This window comes from Marmota marmota, unplaced genomic scaffold (genome assembly GCF_001458135.2).
Source record: "Marmota marmota marmota unplaced genomic scaffold, marMar, whole genome shotgun sequence".
Taxonomy (NCBI): Eukaryota; Metazoa; Chordata; class Mammalia; order Rodentia; family Sciuridae; genus Marmota; species Marmota marmota.
Window position 1 is genome coordinate 1307591 of NW_025999992.1, and position 18640 is coordinate 1326230.

Genomic DNA, 18640 nt, shown 5'->3' on the forward strand with positions numbered 1-18640 from the left:
ATGAAGATCCGCTTTTTAAAAGAAAGACACTGTCTACTACAATGGATTTATCATAATTGACTTAATCCTATGCTAACAAACCTTTCATTATTAAAAACAATATCATAAATATTCTCTTGCAAGCCTCATTCATCTGGTTATAAATAACCTTGGAATAAATTTTGGGGTCACCGCTTCTGCATGCTTCAGTCTTTGTTAGGAGGCCTGCACCTGCCGACTGTCCTCCAGTACTGCTGTGCTGTAGCTGCTGGCCCTGCAGCCCCTGCCACGCAAGCTAAAATGTGCAGCAAAGGGACCCTCACCCTGGACTGTGGGCCAAGCCTAGGATCCACACATGCTGGGCGTCTGCTCCTCCTCAGAGCTGCATCCCAGCCCAGGAACATTTTTTTTTTTTTTGCCTTGTTTCAGATATTAAACCCAGAGGTGCTTTACCGCTGAGCCACATTCACAACACTTTTAATATTTTATTTAGAGATAGGATCTAACTGAGTTACTTAGGGCCTCACTAAGTTGCTGAGGCTGGCTTTGAATCTTCTGCCTCAGAGTCCTGGGGGCTGGGATCACAGGTTTGTGCCACCAAGCCTGGCTCCAGGAACTCTCTCTGTTCACTAGAGGGACCTTTCTCCTCCTTTATTTAGCAGGAGGGCTCCTGCCCTTTGGAATCCAGCTCCCTGGAGGTTATGTTGATTGGTGGCCCTTGGTAATTGGCCCCCACACTGACATCCCGGGTAGAACCACCCTGTTCTTACAGTCCTATCTAGTTCCAGAAGCTCCCGATAGCAACTACATAGCAACTATGAAGAAATTCCAATAAGTCAACAGTTTGATGGCTTCAAACTTCAAACTTCAAACTTCGAAGCCCTGTTTTGGCTAAGGCCCTTTTTTTGCTTCAACTTCAGTGAGGAGATAGACTGACTTCCTGACACTTGAAAACTAGAAATTCATTTGTTAAAGGAGCGTGTCCCATGAATGGTGGAATCCAGCAGGACTGAAATCTCCAGTGCTGGCTACCAAGGGAAAGAGGTGGGGACAGACAGGAAGGAAAGAGACGCAGACAGGGCTGCAGCCCGCGGTCTGCCTCATGACACACAATGTGACTGAGCAACACCACTCAGCGCTTCCGAAAGCCTGGGAGGTGAGGTGGGGGTTTTCAGGTGAGTCCCCGTGGTGTGTCAAGATGGACAGAATACCTTTATTTGATTTGTTTATTTTTATGTGATGCTAAGGACAGAACCCAGTGCCTCACGCTGCTAGGCAAATGCTTTACCAATGAGCTGCAGCCCTAGCCCTATAATTTATTCTATGACACAAATTTTAACTTTATTCCCCCAGAAATGATTGAACAAATCATTGTCTTCATGACTTTTGGTGGAAACTTAAAATAACTATGCTGAGCTGGATGAATGGAAGTAAGTTTTCCAAGGAATCTCCATACTTTCCATATTGGTGGCACCAATTTGCAGTCCCTAAGTGTAATCTCGCTTCATAGTTTACTTACTCTTGGAAAGTCTTTAGGACTCGGATGGAACCAGAGAAGGTTGTGTTCACTTATTTTCTTTTTGTATTTTATTCTATTTTTAAATTAAATTATTTATTTATTATAATTAATTATACACGATGGCAGAATGCAATTCATTTCATATTACACACATAGAGCACAATTTTTCAAGTTACTGATTGTACACAAAGTATTTTCACACCATTTGTCTTCATACATGTACTTTGGGTAATGATGCTAACTATTCCACCATCAATCCTACCCCCTTCTCCCCTTCCTTCCCCTCCCTCCCCTTTGCCCTATCTAAAGTTCCTCCATTCTTCCCATGCTCCCCACATTGCCATTATGAGTCAGCATCCTCATATCAAATAAAACATTTGGCTTTTGGTTTTGGGGGATTGGCTTGCTTCACTCAACATTATGTTCTCCAACTCCATCGATTTACCTGCAAATTCCATGATTTTATTCCCTTTTATCCATTGTGTATATGTACCACAGTTTCTTTATCCACTCATCTACTGAAGGGCATCTGCATTGGTTCCACAGTTTAGCTCTTGTGAATTGTGCTATAAACATTGATGTGGCTGTGTCCCTGAAGTATGCTGTTTTTAAGTCCTTTGGGTATAGACCGAGGAGAGGGATAGCTGGGTCACATGGTGGTTCCATTCCCAGTTTTCCAAGAAATCACATACTTTCCATATTGGCTGCACCAATTTGCAGTCCCTCCAACAATGTATGAGTGTGCCTTTTCCCCCACATCCTCACCAACACTTATTGTTGTTTGTATTCTTAATAGCTGCCATTCTGACTAGAGTGATATAAAATCTTAGTTTTGATTTGCATTTCTCTAATTGCTAGAGATTTGAACATTTTTTCATATGTTTGTTGATTGATTGTAGATCCTCTTATGAGAAGTGTCTGTTCAGTTCTTTGGCCAATTTATTGATTGGGTTATTTGTTTTTTAAGGTTTTTGAGTACTTTATATATCCTAGAGATTAGTGCTCTATCTGATGTGCTTGAGGTAAAGATTTGCTCCCATTCTGTAGGCTCTCTATTTACCTCACTGATTGTTTCTTTTACAAAGAAAAAGCCTTTTAATTTGTATCCATCCCATTTATTGGTTCTTAGTTTTGATTCTTGTGCTATAGGAGTCTTATTAAGGAAGTTGGGGCCTAATCCCACATGATGGAGATTAGGGCCTACTTTTTCTTCCATTAGGCTCAGGGTCTCTGGTTTAATTCCTAGGTCCTTGATCCAAGGTTGAGGGTGTTCACTTATTTTCAACAATCAGCCAACATGATGGCCAGCCTGTGTTGTCTTCTCCATCTGGTCTATAATGAAGCAGAGGGGGAAAGTCTACAAATAGAACAAGCTCTGCTGTTTTCTTTTGAGGAGGGGGAATTAACAATCTATCTAAACTCAGAAGGAAAGGAGGAATTTAAAAGTAATTCGATCTCGACCTCCGCAGGGAATGAGAAAGAGGAACTTAGCAGAGATGTACAAGTATAAAGTGAAGTGCTTAACAGTGGCTTCTCCATGACCCATCCCCCGTGCCAGATTTCAAGTCACATCATTAGTGTACCTTTATTGTTAATCTCGAGGACTGCAGGGAACATTCAAACACAGTCATAGTCAAATACAAGAATAACTGTCTTCAGCCCAGCATGGTGGCACATACCTGTGATCCCAGCAGCTCAGGAGGCTCAGACAGGAGAATCTCGAGTTCAAAACCAGCCTCAGCAATGGCCAGGCACTAAGCAACTTAGTGAGACCCTGTCTCTAAATAAAAAAATACAAAATAGGACTGAGGATGTGGCTCAGTGGTTGAGTGCCCCTGAGTTTAATCCCCCACACCAAAAAAAAAAAAAGAATAACTTCCCTCTATAGTGTTAGCTAGAAAGCACTCAGTGTGATCTAGGACTTTCAGAGATGGAGGGTTAAACCGAGACAGACTGGCTCCCAAGCTCATGCTCTCAGTCACTGTGTTGTCACATGTGTTAACTTACATGTAGTTCTTGACCCAGTGGTTCTGTGTGTGGCAGATGTTGGCATCACAAACAGAGGAAGAAGACATTCATAGTACCTGAGAACACACGCTTTGCTGGGCAGTGTCACCTTGTGGGGAGACTAGACTGCCAGCCTGTGAGCCTGACACCAAAAAGGGGAAAGCCCGAGGAGGAGGGCAAGTCCTGACCAGGTGCAGAAGCCCTACACCTAGCTGTGGCTAGGACTAGGCTTCCTGGTCTCGTGTATCAGGAGACCCTCCTTTTTGGTTTCAGGTTGAATGTGATTTCTGTCACTTCCTACCAAGAGTTCTAGTGGCTGTGTTGCACAAAAATGGATTAATCACCTACTGCATGCCAGGTGCTCTACCAGTCATCAGAATCAGGCTGTGGAGTGTGCGTGTGACTTCGGTTCTTGTCCTTCCTTCCATGTTGGCCGAAAAGACAGCTGGTTCATCCACAGCTTTCATTTGAAATGATGTGTAGGGCCTGGAGGGGCATAACACATTATTTCAGAAATCAAGGAGGTTCTTGCAAATAAATGGCTAAAAATTATTTTGGGGGCCTCTTATCTAGGGGCAGAGTCTATTTTTCCATTCCTGGCATCTGGGACTTGACATGTGACTTGCTTTGTGGAGGCCATCTTCTCACAATGGGCCTCACACTATGATCTGGTGAGATCGAGACCCTGTGCAAAGCAAGGCAGAGAAACACCTCCAGGGTCATGTCCCTGTAAGATTAGACTTGACCCTGAGAAGCTTCTCAAAAGCTCTTTAGCCAACAAGAAGTAGAACAGACACCCCTTCAAGAAGCTTTGATGGGGCTGGGATGGTAGCTCAGCAGTAGAGCACTTGTGAGGCCCTGGGTTAGATCCTTAGCACCACATAAAAATAAATAAATAAAATAAAGTTATTGTGTCCAACTACAACTAATTAATAAGTAAATAATGAAAAAATTTAAAAAAATTTTAAAAAAATTTTAAAAAGAAGAGGCTTTGAATCAACTGATGAGACAATTGCAAAGAAAAGACCCAAATGCTTTCTTTTAATTTCTATTGCTCCTGGCTATTCCATGAGCATTAAACACCCCTTGGATTTTAGTACCATGAAAGAAAAGATCAAGAACAGAGACTCCAGTCCATGGAAGAACTAAAGGATAATTTCCAACTAATGTGCAACAATGCTGTGATTCATAACAAGCCAGAGACCATTTACTGTAAAGTTGCAAAGAAGCTTTTGCACTCAGGAATGAAAATTCTTAGCCAGGAAAGAATCCAGAGCTGAAGGAGAACATAGACTTCACAGCAGACTTGCAGAAAACTCAAAAGCAGAAAGAACAGTTGCCTGGCAGAGCAGGGAGGACAGAGGCTGCCAGCCATGGGGGGTGGGGGGGGGGACAATGTAGGCGCCAAAACCCAAGCCTTCAAAAGTCCCAATAAGGACAATAAAAAGAAAGACTCAGATGTGCTTAAGATAGTGGAGAAGCAGCGCCTCCAAAAGGGAAGAGGAGCAGACTGACCGGTCTGTCCAGGACTCAGGTGGGAGCTGACCCAGCGGCCAGCCAACTGTTAGTGCCAATTTGAAAGAAGAAAACTAGGTGAGCCCTGGGACTTCTCCACCATGTGGCTCTCCTTGTAGGAGAACCAGGCGACTGCCCTGTGAGACTGGGAAGGCCAGCGGGAGGCTTCCCTCTGCAGTGAATGCCTTGCAGCTGTTCCAAGGGCATGAACGGAGCAAAGTAACCCCAGTGTTATACTCAATTGTGGACCCCACGGTTCTCATGCCCCACATTACGACTCCACATCGGCAAACATCCCTCAGGATGAGCCTGATTTAATCTGCTCAACCCATGGGAAGACTCCGACCTTCCAAGTGATTTCAGCAGCCGTGAATCTTTGGCCACATGCCAAGATAATTCATCTGTGATGGCAGATAGTTTACTGGATGTTTCAACAGAAGGAGGGCAGGAGTCGAGACATCACTGCCTCAAGAAGAAGGCCAGGTTAGGACCCTGGATTACAGAAGTAGAGCCAGTGGGCATTTTGCGCTCACGACAGGCTCACAGCACTGCAAGCAGGAACACCCTGGTGCTCCAGGTGAAGTGTGGTCCTGAAGAGGCTGAAGTGTTTCCGAGAAACTCGAGGACACCATGAGATTGCTGGGGGTGCTCCAGGAAGCTTAGAACAAGCGACCAAGCCCTAGAACCCCTCCCAGTATAACCTGTCCCTTGGGTCTATGATACAGAGAAATGCACCTTGCCGAACAGGTGACTAATAATTTTGAAGAACTTGCCCAGCAAGTAACTCCAGGTGCCTTGTAAGCATGTGTGGAGTTGAAAAAGCAATGGGGATTTCCATTCCTTCCCCATTGTAGAGAACAATTGCGCAGATCACACGGACGGTTATGAAGGAGCAGGGACCTGAAGCCACTGGTATTTGATTATATATTATGTACATTTTTTTTCATTCTGAACTTGGAAATGCTTTTGAAAATATCTTAACTATTTGTAGATTGTGCTTTTAATTAAACTTTGCAACAGTTAATTTTAATTGAACTTCTATGAGGTAACAAAGCTGAACCTAGGAGAGGGCTGTGCATACCAGCAAAGTTAGCCCTTGGCCTTTTCCCAGGGTGTGTCGGAGGATGTGACAGAGAACCTTGGAACATGCCTTTTTCACGGTCATCCCTTAAAAAGAAAGTCCTCAAAATAACTGAAATCCTTAATGTTCCACATTTTCCACAATTCCCCACTAAAGAAATTAAAACCAAATTGTTCCTGAAAATAAGTTAAATAAATAAATGATATTGTAAGTGGGGGAATAAACAATGCTTGTGTATAGGGAATGGGGGCGAGTCTAGTGTGGAGAGACCATTGCAGAGAGACTGTTAGCCATCGCATTGCCCCAGCTAAACCCACTGCCAATTGTGAGTGACCACAGGCAAGACCAGAGTAGTTGTTTACAGCAGCAAGGAATGAGGGCAACTGTTACAAAAAGGAAAGGCAGAGTCCTGTGGTTCTGGTGTTGTTTTTCTAATGCGTTCCAAAGGTCTTATCTTTTAAACACAGCACACCAAAAAAAAAAAAAAAAGGAAATTTCTGCCAGATTATATGCCTCCCAGTGACATGGGAGGTTGAGGCAGGAGGATTTCAAGTTCCAGGCGAGCCTGGGCTACTTAGCAAGCCCCTGTCTCAAAATAAAAAATAAAAAGTAGGCCCGGTGTGGTGGTGCACACCTGCCTGTACTCCCAGTGGCTTGGGAGGCTAAAGCAGGAGAATCACAGGTTCAAAGCCAGCCTCAGCAACTTAGTGTGGCCCTGAGGAACTCAGTGAACCCCTGTCTGTAAATAAAAAAAATATAAAAAGGGGTGGAGATGTGACTTAGTGATTAAGCTCTCCTGAGTTCAATTCCTGGTACCAATAATAATAATAATAATAATTTTAAAAATAAATAAATAAAAAGAGCTGGGGATGTATCAAAAAAGAAGTCCTATAACTTCATTTAAAAAATAAAAATAGCATTTCTGAGACGTAATTCAAGTGCCAGAAAATTGACCCTGTTAGAATGTATGATTCATGAAGGTTATTGGTCTGCATTTCTGTTTTGTGCTGATGTCCATGGCTGTTACCAAGATCATACAGGCCTCATAAAATGAGCTGGGAAATGTTCCTTATTCCTCTATTTTCTAAAAGAGCTTTAATAGATTATGTAATTTTTTCTTAACTATCTCATAGAATACACTAGTGAAGATAAATGGACCCGAGTTTTTCTTTGTGGAAAGAATTGTATTTTTTAATTTAATTTTTCAAAACTCAACATGTGTCTGTTAAGTTTTTCTAAGTGGAATGCAGGGTGCACGCCTGTCATCCCAGAGACTCAGGATTCTGAGGCAGGATTATCGAAAGCTCAAGGCCAGTTTGGGCAACTTTTAGTGAGACCCTGTCTCAAAATGAAAAATAAAAAGGGCTGGGATGTGGCTTGGTGGTAGAGCACTTGCCCAGCTTGTACAAAGCCATCCCCAGAACCACCAAGTGGGAAAAAAAGATTTTCTGAAGTCAGCTTTAGTTATTCCTTCTCCCTAAGAATTCCTCCATTTTCATCTAAAATTTTTTTTAATTATTATAATTTTGATTTTCATATTTCTTTCTAATGCTCATCATTTCCGTTAAGTCTGTAGTGTTCTCCCTCTTTTTATACATATTTTTTGTAATTAAATATTTTATTTGAAAATAAAATAAAAGCCTAGGGGTGGAAAGCCGCATTCCATCTACTGATTCCTGGTGCATATTTTTGCTCCACACTGATTTCCTATTATTAAGAGTAATTAGACTACCACCACTGTATTACACAACAACATTTGCTTTGGTCTTTCAGAATCACTATGCAAGCCAAACTATGCATATCATAAAGCAAGTTTTCACAAATGTCAGAAATACATGAATGGATTCAAGGCTTACAGAGGAAACACGTGCCCCAGATCATAACTTCAGGGACCTGCTGGCTGAATGTATGCAAACTCGTGAAATCAGAGCTACTTTTGCTAGGTATCTCAATGCTGCTAGTGCAACCCCAGCCACCCTGCTACCCACAAGATTGCAAATTCAGACAATCCCCCTCTTTTCATTTCTATTTTGGTAATTTATGTCTTCTTTCTTTTCCTTAGCCCAGCTAAAAGTTTATCAATTCATTCTCTCTTTTTTTTTTCTTTTTATACTGGGAATAGAACTGAGGGGCACTTAACCACAGAGCCACATTCCTAGCCCCCTCCTCCCTTTTAAATAATATTTTATCTCTTAGTTGTAGTTGGACATAATACATTTATTTTATTTTTATGTGGTGCTCAGGATCAAACCCAGGGCCTCGCACGTGCTAGGCAAGCACTCTACCACTGAGCCACAACCCCAACCCCTTCCCAGCCCTCTTTTATATTTTATTTAGAGGCAGGGTCTCTCTAAATTGCTTAGGGCTGACTCTGAACTTGTAATCCTCCTTCCTCAGCCTCCCAAGTCTCTGGGATTACACGTGTGCACCACTGCACCTAGCCTAATTTGTTTTTTTCAAAGAACAAGTTTTTGGGTCTTTTTTCTATTCTGTTCCTAACTCATTAATTTGTGTTCTCTCCATCATTTCATTTCCTTGCTTCTATTCAATTTAGGTTGTACTCCCTCTACCTTCTGAGTGCCTTGGTTCTAAGATAAGTGAGGCGTGTCACCGACTTTCCTCCAAGTGTAGCTATAGGTCCCTCCCTTCACGTGGAGTTGATATGTCATGGTTTTGTTTTCATTCATTTTAAAGTACTTTCTGGAGCTGGGGTGCAGATCAGTGTTAGAGCACTTGTCCAGTATGTGCAAGGCCTTGGGTTTGATCCCCAGATCTGCAAAAAGAAAAGAAAAAGGGTATTTTTTTTAACTTTTCCTTATGATTTCTTCTTTGGCTCATTGGTTATTTACAAATATGTTGTCTAATTTCCAAACATGTAGATATTTCTCAGATTTCTCTCTCTTGTTGATTTCTAATTTAATTTCATTGTGGTAGGAGAACATATTTCAAATGTTTTCTATATTTTAGAATTGTACAGATACTTGGGTTTTGTCAAACCTTATGGTCTATCCTGCACAAGCTTTTATTTGTACTCAAAAAAGGTGTAGCCAGGTGCTGTAGTACATACCTATAATACCAGTAGCTCGGGAGGCTGAGGCAGGAGGATCATGAATTCAAAGCCAGCCTCAGCAACTTAGCGAGGCCCTAAGCAACTCAGTGAGACCCTGTCTCAAAATAAAAAGTAAAAAGGGTTGGGGATGTGGTTTAGTGGTTAAGTGCCCTGGGTTCAATTCCTGGTACCAAAAAGATAATTTTTAAAAAATAACATGTATATTTTGTTATTCTAGGTGAAGTTTCCTACATATGACTAGTATTTCAGTTTGTTTTCATTTCTTGTGATTTCTGCATTATTTTAGGGGGGGTTCCTATTTTCAGGTGCATGGATATTTTTAACTTTTGTGTTTTCCTACCCCTTTGCCATAGTCCTTACCCTTTACCATAATAAAACATCCCTCTTTGTCGCTAGCAATATTGTCATTTAAGTCTACTTTTACATCTGGCCGTGCCTCCTAATGACTGCTTACATGCTATGTCTGTTTCCAACTTGTTTGATTTTCAGCACTAGAGATGGAACCCTGGGCCTGACACAAGCTAGGCAAGTGCTCTACTACTGAGCCACACCCCCAGCCCTCATTCCTTTAGGGACACCAAGATGGCGGAGGCAGGGCCTGAGAAGGCTGTCCCAGGCAGGGGGCCAAGGCCTGTTGTCCAAGCAGCTCAGGAGGCTGAGTCAGGAGGATCGTGAGTTCAAAGCCAACCTCAGCAACTTAGCGAGGACCTGAGTAACTAAGTGAGACCCCGTCTCTAAATAAAATGTAAAAAGAGGGCTGGGGATGTGGTTCGTGGTTAAGTGCCCCTGGGTTTGAAATCCCTGGTACCAAAAAAAAAAAAAAAAAAAAAAAAAAAAAAAATTACTCTCCTCTTTCCTCTAAGAGGTCTTTGGTTTTAGTTCTTATATTTAGGTGTTGATCCACATTGAGCTACTTTTGTTTATGGTGAGAGGGTTTATTTTATTGGTTGTGGTAAGCCAGTTATCACAGTTGTCACAGCTGCCCCATCTGATGAGATCATTCTCTCCTGACTTCCTTGGTGAAAATTAATTGACCGCAGATATTTGGGTTTATTTCTGGACTCTCAGTTCATGTCCATTGGTCAACATATTTATCCTGCTGGTATCACATATTCTTTTAATTACTGTAGCTCTGTAGTATGTTTTGGAATCAAGAAGTGTGACTCTCAGCTTTGTTCGTTTTTCTCTTTTGGCTCTTCAGGGCCCCTTGCAAATGGGCATGGCAGAAGAAGCTGTCAGCTCAAGGCCCCCAAGAAGCAGAGGGAGGAGAGAGGAAGGATAGGCCCTCCCAGGGCACTCAGCAGTGACTTCTCTCCAAGTGGGACCACCCCGTGCTAGTCTCTTCAGCCAGGATCAGTGGAGTAATCCACTGAGGAGGTCAGAGCCCTTATGATCCAGTGCTTTCCCAGAATCCTACCTCTGAACACAGGAGGCTCTGGGGACATTGCAGAGCCATGCCATAACACCCATTGTAAATCTAAAAAATATTTTAAGTTGAAAATGCAGCTGATGCCATGATAAATTCGTTGTAAATCAAAAAATCCTGAGTTGAACCACAGGAAGTCCAGGTGCTCCCCAGTACAACACACTTGCGTCCTGGTAAAGCCACATGAAGTGGGGGGGATCTTTAGCTGACGCATCCTAAGTTGGGACCATCTGTGTTAAGTTCTCTGGCTGTCAATCTGAATGTCTTTCCATTTATTTAGATTTCCTTTCATTTCTTTCAGCATAAGTTTTCATTTTGTAAGTCTTTCATTTCCTTTTTGTCATATTCACTGCGTATTTTCTGTCTTCATTGTGTGTCTTGTAACTTTGCTGCATTCCTTTACCCAGTCGTTTTCTAGTGTATTTGTTTGGGGTTTCTATATAAGATCCTGCCATCCACTGAGAGCAGCAGGTCCACCTTTTCCTCTTGCGGAGAGATCTTTTCATTCTGTCTTCCCTGGTCCCCGGGAGAGCTGTGCTGAGTGGAAGGGCACCCTTACTCATCTTCTTCCTGCTCTTAGAGAGCTTCCGGCATTTCACCTTGGCTATGATGTCAGCCGTGGGTTCCACTGTGACCTTTTCAGTGTGAGGGATTCCCTTATATTCCTAGTTTGTTGAACATGTTGCCTAATTTCTACGTACTTTTTTACTTTGCGGCATTTTTGTCTGTTATTGATTTCCAGTTTTATTTTGTTATGATCAGAGAACATAATATGCTTGATTTTCATTCTTGTGTTTCCCGAGTCTTGTTTGGTGATCTGTTCTGGAGAAGGTCCACGTCCCCTTGAGGTCGTGTGGCAGAGTGGCTCTTCAGCTGTGCTGGGTGTCATTGGTTTATATATTTTTCCAGTCTTTCTGTCTGTTACTGAAAGGGATCATTGAGCCCTCCTGTTGTTGAACTGTTTCTCTTGTCAGTTCTCTCATTTTTTGGTTTGTGTCTTTTGTGGGCTTTGTTATTAAAGGCACATATGTTCATGATTTTAATATTTTATTGATGGGTTTACCATTGTCATTACATAATACTCAAGAGGCAGACCATTTTGTGTAGGGTTGGCCTAGCCAGTCTAGTCTCTTGGTTACTCTTCATATGGAATATTTTTTCTGTCCTTTTACTTTCAGCCTGTCTGTACCTTTCAATCTAAAGTGAGTCAGTGGACAGCATATAGTTGGGTAATTTATTTAATCCATTGCCAATGTCTGTCTTTTGTTGTTGTTGTACTGGGGACTAAACCCAGGGGCACATAACTGCTGAACTGCACCCCTAGCCTGTTTTATGTTTTTCTTTTGAGACAGGGTCTCAATACGTTGCTTAGGTCCTGGCTAAGTTGCTGAGGCTGGCTTTGAATTTGTGATCCTCCTGCCTCAGCCTCCCACACTGCTGGGATTAAATTATAGGTGTGTACCAACATGCCCAGTAATACCTGCCTTTTAATTGAGGAGTTTAATTTGCTTATATTTAAAGTAATTACTAATAAAGAAGAACTTCTTCCATACTGCTATTTCATTTTGTTTTGTTTCTTTTGCAAGACAGAGTCTCAGTATATTGCCTAAACTCAATAGTCTTGAGAGATCCTCCTGCTTCAGTGTCCCTCATAGCTAGGACAACAGGTTTATAACAGATTAAGGTATCAGATTAATACCTTCTTAATTTCAATAGTATAAAAAACTAGTCCTACATAACCCCACCCCCTTTATGCTGTTATTGTCATAAAATACATCTTTACATATTGTATGTTTAACACTGATTATAATTATTGCTTTATGCAATTGTCATTTAAATCAAGAGAAGGAAAGAGATACAGACAAGTCTACATTTGTACCGGTTTTTGTATTTACCTGTGTAGTGACCTTTGCTATTATTCTCTTGTAGATTTGAGTTACTGTCTAGTGTCCTTTCATTTTAGTGTGGATGCTGTTGAGTATCTTGTAGGGTAGGTGAGTCTTCTAAGTGTTGAGATCTCCGTGTTTCTTAATCTGGGTATGTCTTAATTTTCCTTGGATTTCTGAAGATAAAGGTGCCAGATAAAGACTTCTGCTTGATGGGTTTTTCCCAGTTCTCTGGTTACATCGTGCCTCTGCCTTCTAGTCTCTGGCATCTGGTAAGTAACCTCTTGCTTTTTTCCAGATTCTTTGTCTTTCAGCTGTCTAGGCTTGTTGTGGTGGCATCTCTTCCAGTTTATCCTACTTGAGTTTGTTAAGTTTCTTCCTTACGTTGGGAAGTTTGGTTCATGCTGTCCTCGGGTTTTCTTTTTGCTCCTTCCTCTCTTCTTTGGGGACTCCTGTGATGAATATTTGCAGTCTTTTGTTGTCCCAGATACCTTTCAGGCTCTGTTATATTCTCCTAATTCTTTTTTCATTGTGATCCTTGGACTGATCTATCTCAGTTGACTCTCTTTAAGTTCATGATTCTTTGTTCTGCCTGATTGGATCAGCTTTTGAGTCCTTCCAGCAAATTTTTCATTTCTGTTATTGTCCTTTTCAACTTCAGGATTTGTTTGATTCATTTTTTGATAATCTCTGCCTTCAGACTTCTCTTTTTAGTGAGACAGAATCCTCTTGCTTTCCTTTCTTTAGGTAGGGTTTCCATATATGTGTGTGTGTGTGTGTGTATATATTAGTTTTAGGTAGACACAATATCTTTATTTTACATTTATGTGGTGCTGAGGATGAAACCCAGTGCCTTGTGTATGCTAGATGAGCACTCTACCACTGAGCCACAACCCCTGCCCTGAGATGGTTTTCTTTGGTGCTTGAATATGCTTAAAATATCTGACAAAGTTTTTATGTAATAAGTCCAGTGACGCCTTCTTGGAAGCAGTTTCTGTGATTCTGTTGTCTCCTGCGCATGGACTGTTTCTTCTTGTTTCTTTGCATGCTCACAAATTTTGTTTAAGCTGAACATTTGTGAATATCCTAATATGACAACTGAAAGTCAGATTCCCCTTCTCCAGGCTGTTGTTGCTGGTCATTGTAGTTGTCCTTAGTTGGCTTTTCTGGACTAATTATTGTAACTTCTGTGGGGTTTGTCATGTGTGCCAGTGGAAGGCTCTGTTCTATTCACTTGGCAATGATTGGAAGAGATTTTCTTAAACTCTTGGAAGCAAAAGCATCTCCATCTTTGCAGAGGTATGCTGTCCCCTGTTGGGGACACCTAAAGCACTCAGCCAGTGTGGTTTCCTGTTTGTGCAGAGCCTCAGGGTCTTTGACAGGTCAGAGTATAGAACCTTCTCAAGTCTTTGCTGAGCACCTACGTGCACAGCCTCTGTGCATGCAGGCTGCCTCTGGATTCCTAAAAGGAAGCTGGCGCTGTCCCAAGCCCATCTTCCCATCCGTGGCGTTCTGTGGCCTGCCTTCTTAGGACGGTTGCTCATCATTGCTTGCCTGTTACCCACTGCTTCAGTTGCAGTAGCCGAGCCACGTGTCTGTCAGTGCTTCTGGCAGCACTCCTCGCGCACCATGGTGACTTCTGCTCTGGGAGAGTTCCAGGTCAGTTGCGCTGGGTCAGATAAAACCGGTCTTCTGAGCAGGTGTTTCACGGGTCCACAGATAGGCCAACCGCTGTGTTTGCTGAGGAGGTTTATTCCGCTGACTGGTACTAAAAATATAGGCTGTGATTTTCAAGGCTGTCACTGATCTGGGGACCCCAGGATGTGACCAGAGGGTGTGTTAAAACATCACAAAACTCGTTTCTTACCAAGATTCAGTTGTTTTTCCTGAGTAAGCTCTGTCTGGGTTATTGTAAGCTTTTGGGTAGTTTTCAGGGTTCTGAAAAAGATGTTTATGGCAGTTTTTGCCAATTTTTCGTTTCTGTCATGGAGGGTGGACTTTGGTTTCCTTATTCTGCCCCTTTCATCACTGTTGTTCATCCAGCCAGCTCTCCAGCCAGCCGTCTCTCTGGCTATTTCTTTGCCAGTTAAGCTGCCTGTATCACGATAGTTCAGTGAGTTTCTTGTAGCACTTTTTTCTTTTCTCTCTTCTCTGCTATGTTTCTTTCTTTTTTTTTTTTTAAAGAGAGAGAGAAGAGAGAGAGAGAGAATTTTTTAATATTTATTTTCTAGTTTTCAGTGGACACACATCTTTATTTTATTTTTATGTGGTGCTGAGGATCGAACCTAGTGCCCCGCGCATAACAGGCAAGTGCGTTACCGCTTGAGCCACATCCCCCAGCCCCTCTGCTATATTTCTAAAGATACAAGGTAATGAAGATTTTTTTGGCTGTCAGACATAGTGTTGAGGTAAATATTGTTTTATTTACATCCTGCTCATTGTTTTGTATTTGGGGGCTGTGGTTCTGACCCTGGAATTGCTGGACCAGTGTATTCATTTGTTAGCTTTTTAAAGATGTCTCTGATGTATGTCACTTTATGCTTCTGCCAACAGTAAGAGACTGTTTCTTCACCCCTTCCTTGCAGAGGTGTGCTGTCCCTAGTGTTGCCACCTTCTGTAGTCCTGGGTGTGGAACTTGTTTGCCTTTAGAAAATTGGTAGGTGCAAAAGGGCATTTCTCATTGCTGTTCTTTCATTTTAAGAACATCTTTTATATGTGCATTTTGTTCCTATCCTTTACTTATTTTTGTTTTATTAAAAATGACTATTTATCATGTCTGGTGCTGTATTTTTTTTTCAAGTTTCTTGTCTTCTTGAATATATAGTATTTTAAAAATGTAACTGAAATTTTCTGAAGGGCTTTTCAATTAGAAAATTAAGGAAATGAAAAGCAGTAAAACTCTTCCAGACTTTTATGTGGGGCATATATTTTTAAATTACTTTTGTACTTTTGCCTTGTAGCTGGATAACAGCACGGAGATTGCGGCAGTTAGTGAAAGGTCAAGCCCATGTTCCAGACTGCTTAGAGTTGAGTCCAGGCGATTTGTTGGACCCCAAAGCCCGTTACTTTCCTACACTGCCTCTCCATCTTTGTATTTCCAGTTCCCTTGTAGGGTGATGTTAGAAGAGAAGAAAATAATATTGTTGCACTTTTAGTTAAAACCATTTAAAACATTTTTTTTTTTTTTAAAGGTCATGCTCACAGTTCGCAAGGGTGAAAGCATGTGTCTTCTCTACCCGTTTTCCTCAGCCATCCAAGATCCCTCCCAAGGGATGGCTCCTTATATTTCCTTGCATGTTCTTCCAGAGGCATGTCATAACATAACTAAAGGTGTGTGTAAATGTGCGGATGTCCATTATGAACAGTGGTGATGTGATGCGGAGAAGAAGGGACTCAATGTTTGCTGAGCACCTGTGATGTGATAGAGCCATGGGTCCTTTATATTTGGATCAAGTTTTTCAAACAGATCATCCTGAAAGGTTGTTTAAATGTGAATGTTTTACATATAAGATTATTGAAAACAAAAATACTGATAGAATTGTTTTTGGAGCTTGACACTTATGAAACGTGGTAATTCGTTATGAAGTGAAGGTTAAATTAATTCAGGAGCACAAAATTGAGAGCCAGTTATTGTTGATAGTTGAGAATAAAACTGCATATCACTTCCATTCTTTAAAAATGAAGTGATTTGTCAGTCCTAAAATGGTATTTTTGTGTGCTGTTAATCTCATTTATAGCTAGTGACCTTTCATAATGTGCACGTTAGGTGCCTTTAGGTGAGTATACAGTTGGCCCTCTGTGTCCACAGGTGCCACATCTGTGGATTCAACCAAATGGGGATCAAAACACAAACAAAAAACACTCGCCAAAATTGTACCTGTACTGAACATGTACAGTTTTTTTTTTCTTGTCATTGTTCTCTAAACAGAACAGCATAACAGCTGTTTACATAGCCTCTACATGGCATTAGGTGTTATAACCAATTGAGTGACAAAGTGTAAGGGAGGGTTGTAGGTTATATGTAAACACTGTACCATTTTATACAAACCACTTGGGCCTCTTCAGATTTTGGTATCCACAGGGTTCCTGGAACCACTTCACCCATGAACACCTGGGGATGACTGTTTCTCTCTTCGCTCACTCTTCCTTCCCCTGCCCTGCCTCTTTGTTTCCTGAACATGGAACTAGGGCTGTTCTACTACTGAGCTACATCCCCAGCCCTTTGTGAAATAGTCTGGCTAAGTTGCTGAGGCTGGCCTCAAACTTGAATCTTCCTGTCTCAGCCTCCCAAGTCACTGGGATTACAGGCGTGCTCCACCATACCCAGTTAGGCATATTGCTTTAATTATATATAATTAAAGTGTACAATATTGGGAGGCTGTGTGGAAAACCTGAAGTCACCATGTGATTAAGTGAATTTCTCTTGAGTCACATCTGGGGCTCTAACTAAAAGTGTGTGGATGAGCACCTAAGTCTGATGACATTTAAGAAGGGTACAGAAAAAAGCACTAACTCCAGAGTGTAGTCTGTTCAGTGCACCCTGACAGTGTTGCTAGAGTGAAGGGTGAGTTATACAACAGCTGAGCTGGATGGGGGTCCTCCTGTGGGGTGTGCGGGAAGAGGATGGGCACGCCTGAGTGAATGCTGGTTGGTGTTTACTGGAGACTGTCTGTCGTGGAGAGCATTTCACTCCTGGTGAGACTCGGCCTCCTGCCTGTTCTGCATAGTCTGAAAGGTCACCCCTGTCCCATTTCAGCTCATAAATGTAAAAGAATAGTAATGTTCATATCTTAAGAGAAAATCCCTTGTATTTTGAAAGATTTCTAGTCTTTTTGTGGAATATGGATTTTTAAAAATATTTTGGAGTCTAATCAGAGTAACTCCTCAGGCTGGCATAGGAAGTGAGATTGTGTTGGAGAGAGCTGGCACAGCAGGCTGGCCTCTGGGGCCCAAGGTGAGCAGCTCCCCAGTGACGCACAAGTAAGATGTGGCTGAGCACCTGCTTTTTTTTGCCGAGAGTCTGAAATTTGGGTCCATGTTAGGCAGCCTTTGGGAGAGCCTTAAGAGAAGCTCAGAGCTGATGGCTGTGGTGCCTGGCAACCACACTCCCTCTTACTGAGGATGCAGTCACATCCAGCATGACCCACGGCCCTGGAAGCTTGCCCTGAAGTCCTGTGGGCTTCGCACCCCTGCCTTCCCTTTGCGGCTTTGCACGGCGTTCCTCTCCATAGTAAATCCCAGCGGTGAGCACGGCCGTGTGCTACGCATGCCATGGGTCCTTCTGGAGAACCCCTGAGCCTGGGTGTTGTCCTGGGGACCCAGACAGCACTTGGACCTGAGGTGGAAATTGCTCCAGCTTGTTTGCACCCCTCACAGTTGGAATTCTTCTCTGTTAGGTATTTCTTTTGGTATTTCCTTATTTTGAAGTCATATAATCCAGCTGCTTGTTCTTGAGATCCTGGTGGCTGACATTATCCATCATAAGATAGCATGATGGAGGAGGATTTGGTACTCTTCTGCCCCGTTCCATGCTTCCAGTCTCCAGTGTGCATTTCTCCTGCCCTTGGGGACTCCTCTCTGGTCTCCCTGTGGACTGGTTGGGCACAAGTGGCTTTTCCTGATCCTTCCCTCTGGGGCTCTCCAGGGTGGAATCTCAGGTCTCCCTATTGCTTCTTCTACTGCCTGGTTTTTGTAGGGTCTTGAGAAGACATGAGATGCATGTCTCATAAAATATAACTGCCTTTATTTCATGGTTATTAAAACCACGAATGATTTTGGGGACCCATTAGTTTTGAAACTACTCCCTTGCACCCTAAAGCTTCCAGTGTCCTTGTTGGGTGCTCCCACCCTGTGTGTCAGCTGTTTCCGGCTCCCTCACCGGCAGGAAACCTTCATACCATCTTCGTAATCCCTCTTCCCTGACGTGTCAGGGCATCTTTTGCCGTTCTCTCCTTTCAGTGTGGGGCACTTAGTTGTCCATACAACCTGGACCCTGTAGGTTTGGGGCAGATTCTTTCTACTTCACTGGAAGAGCTATGTATAGAGACTGCTTGGGGGAGTTCAGCATTCCCGGGCAGGAGGTCCCACTGTGCCGCGCTCAGTGTTCAGGCCGTGATAGGCCAACATCCCCTTGTTGGCCGCAAGTTGGAGATGAGAC

General features: G+C 42.5%; 1 protein-coding gene and 1 pseudogene across 2 annotated transcripts in view; both read left to right on the forward strand.

Moving 5' to 3' along the window:
• The first annotated feature begins 4508 nt into the window (after positions 1 to 4508).
• Positions 4509 to 6632, forward strand: LOC107159425 (annotated as a pseudogene).
• A 3768-nt stretch (positions 6633 to 10400) lies between these two features.
• Positions 10401 to 18640, forward strand: part of Ralbp1 (ralA binding protein 1) — a 34044-nt gene continuing 25804 nt past the window's right edge. Inside the window, exon 1 of one of the 2 annotated variants that reach the window (XM_015506034.2) lies at positions 10401 to 10548. The gene's annotated coding sequence lies outside the window, so the exon portion shown is untranslated. Of the gene's footprint in view, positions 10549 to 14296; positions 14318 to 18640 lie in introns of those variants that run through there. The other variant, XM_048806736.1, reaches the window with a different exon arrangement.